Below are 3,693 nucleotides of genomic sequence, written 5' to 3' on the forward strand. Positions count from 1 at the left end.
TTTTCCTTCATCTGGAAATGTTTTTATTGCCTCTTCATTCCTAAGGTATAGTTTTGCCGGACGTAAAATTTGATATTGACAACTGTTTCTTTCAGCACTTGAAAAATGTTGTGGCACATTCTTCTGGCTACCATGGTTTCAGATAAGAAATCCACCGATGTTCAGAGTGGTGGTCCCTGTAGCTAATGTGCTGGTTCTATCTGCTTTCCAGATTTTTTCCATTTCTTTAGTTTTCACAAGTATAATTTTATGGCCTGGAATGGAGTTCTTTGAGTTTATCATATTTGAAGTTTGCTCGGTTTCTTATTTCTATAGTTTAAGGGCTTTTCTCCCCACCCCTTTTTTTCTTTTCTTTTCTTCTTTTTTTAACCAAGTTTAGAAAGTTCTCAACCACTATTTCTTCAGTCCACTGTCTTTCTTCTCTCCATCTTGGATTAGGATTCCAATAACACAGTTGCTGGATTTTCATTTCTTTGTTATTGCTCCCATTTTCTCAGAGTCTCTGTTCAGTTTTTTTTTTTCCAGTCTATTTTTTCTTTAATGTTCAAACTGGGTAAATTCTGTTGATCTGCCCTCAAGTTCACGGATTCTGTCTCTACCATTTCCACTCTACTATTGAATCATTAAGCAAATTTTTATTCCTACTGTTGTGTTTTCAGTTCTATATTTTCTACATCATTCTTTTCATAACTGCTGTTTCTCTTCTGTGGTTTTTAATTGTTTCATTTGTTTCAACAGAATTTGTCTTTGCGTACTGAAGTATTTTTAATATGGCTGCTTTAAAATCCCTGTTGAATAGGGGCACCTGACTGGCTCAGTCAGTAGAGCATGAGACTCTTGATCTCGGGGTTGCGAGTTCAAGCCTCACATTGGGCATAGAGCTTACTCAAAAAAAAATCCTTGCTGGGTAATTCCGATATTTGATGCATCTTGGTTAGTGTACTTTTTCATCTGAGTTGTGATTTTCCCAGTTCTTGGTATATAACAGGTGATTTTTAAAAATTATATCCTGGACACTTTGGCTATTATTTTGGAAGAACCTGGGTCCTATTTAAAGCGTGTACTTTAGCAACAAATCACTCTATGATGGTTCTAGTGACAATTTAATTTTCAGAGCTCTTGTACTATTTTCATCTGCTTGATTGATCTCATGCTAGGGGAGCTCCCAAAGGTCCATGATGGTGCCGCCTAAAGGGACAGAAAAAGTTTCCCCAGGCCAGGCTGCCTGGTGCCTCTTAATAGAGGAAAGGACTCTCTGACGCAGAGAGGAAAAGCTTCCTGAGCTAGGCAGCCATTTGTGGCAGGATTCCCCTTTCTGGTGCTCCCCAACCACCTGATTTTTTAGGTAAATGGTATGAACTTCAACAAGGAGATGTCTTTATTCAAGAGATTTGCTTGTGTTATTCCAGTCAAAAACCTGGAAAGCATATATGATTCTTCTGTCAAGCCAAGTGAATTTACCAAGAATTAATAAAGCTTAAGTTTCAGTGTCCTTCGTTTGCAGGAACCTTTCCTAAGACCCTAGGACCTAAATGTGTTTACATGTCATATATTTTTGTATATATGCAAACATAGCATATTTTAACTACAACTCATTAAAACTCTTTTTTTCCCTCTGACTTCCCCTTTATCACATTCCCCCATGTCGCTGCCATAAGCACTTTTGAGATCTGGCTATGAAGAAGTTGTGTTAGGAATATATTTAGATTGGATTTATAGAGATAACCTTAAGTTGTCCTCAGACACTACTACATATAGTTAAGTTCTTGCTAGATATTCTCACATGTGGGAACTTTAGGAAAGTTCCTAACTACTCCCCATGATGACTCACCCAGCTTTGTGACACTAAAGGTCAGGTCCTATGGTTGTCTTGCATTATGAGCATGACATATCTCACTGAGAGGTATTGGGTAGAGAGGAGAAATAATATTTGAAATTTTGGGAGCCAGAAGTTAGGCTGTGGAAAATTCTTCCAATCATCAGACATGTAATATTTAGTGTTTACTTAGCTAAATATTAGAGCCCTTACTTAGCTAAATATTAGAACATTTGAGACATAAAATTCCTTTGTCAAAACAGAATTTCTCTCTTGCCACAAATACTCAATAATGCAACATATTCAATTATAAATAATCCATATACTTTGTTTAGATGAAAATTGCATGAAATAGAATTTACCAGAATTTTTTATATAGACTACAAGGTTAAAGCTGTACTTGGGTTAGTAAGTATATGTATATGTGATGTCAGGTGTTTCATATATCCCAATTCTCAATAATAAAAAGACAAAAGTTGACCAACCATGCTACAACAGACTCAATTATTTTCCTTTTCTTTATCTACAAAATAATCCGATAAAATCATTGTCATAGAAAAGCCGATATCAAAGAGTTTACTGCCAAAATGTTTCTAGCAGTTGATTGATTAAAAATAGTATTTTTTTTTATTTTTTGGATTTAGTAATGTTTATAGTACTTGGCAGCTTTTTAAAATTTGTAATTTGTTGTGGCTTCTTTTCTCATTCTAAAGAAATACTTTTGTATCTAATTTGGTGTGAGTAATTTTGTATTCCTTTTCTTAAAAATGATCTCATACAACTTGGATCTCTTTTCCCACTTTCAAACCCACATCCGGTCTATCTGGAAATCCTGTTGTTGCCACCTTATGGGAGCCAAAACTTTTTCCCTCAATCCCCACTGCCCTCACTGTTGTGACTACTCTTCCCTCCCATCTGGACAATGGCAGCAGGTTCTCTTTCTTGGGCAGAACCCTCTTAATTTCATGTAACCAAATCTACCACTTTTTCCCTATGTTTTCAAGACTTGACTGTCTTGCTTTCTCTCCATTCCAAGGTTTAAAAAAAGTATCTTAATTTTTCTTCTTATATTTTTGTCTTGTAATTTTTTTATACTTCTATCTTTAGCCATTGTAGGATACTTTTATATTCCTTCAGATAACTAACCAGGAAGGCGAACATCATTTAACAGAGAAAAAAATTTTTTTCTATGAAATCAAAATGTCAGCATTATCATTGATTATGTTCATTTTAGATTTCATTTTATACCAATTAACTATTGCCTATTATTATGCAAGTATGTAGTGCTTTGATTACAGTAGATTTATAGTACTTTTAACATCTGATAGAGTAAGTCCACCCTTGATGTCATTTTTTTAAATGGAAAATTATTGCACATTCTTTTTCCATATGAATTTAAACTTGTTTTGACCAAGTGGAAAAAATATTATGTTGTGATTCTGATTGGAACTGCAATAAAATTCATGTATTAATAAAGGAAGGACTGTCTCTCCAATTTCAGATCTTGTTTTATGTCCTTCAATAAAATGTTACCATTTGCTTCATTAGGTCCAGTTATTTTGGATAATTCATCTTTTTTATGGTGCTTATGAATGGATTATTTCCTATTTTAACTTCTAATTGCATAATATCGGCAGGAACAAAAGCTATTAATTTTGTATGTAGCCAGCCACATTAACAAATTCTCTTACTAGTACTAATAGATATTTAGCAGGATACCTTGTATGTGTTTTTTTTTTAATTTTTTTATTAACATATACTGTATTATTTGTTTCAGGGGTACAGGTCTGTGATTCATCAGTCTTACACAATTCACAGCATTCACCATAGTAGATACCCTCCCCAATGCCCATCACCAGCCACCCCATCCATCCCAC

The sequence above is a fragment of the Leptonychotes weddellii genome, chromosome 14 (genome assembly GCF_054177405.1).
Source record: "Leptonychotes weddellii isolate Sample4059 chromosome 14, ASM5417740v2, whole genome shotgun sequence".
Taxonomy (NCBI): Eukaryota; Metazoa; Chordata; class Mammalia; order Carnivora; family Phocidae; genus Leptonychotes; species Leptonychotes weddellii.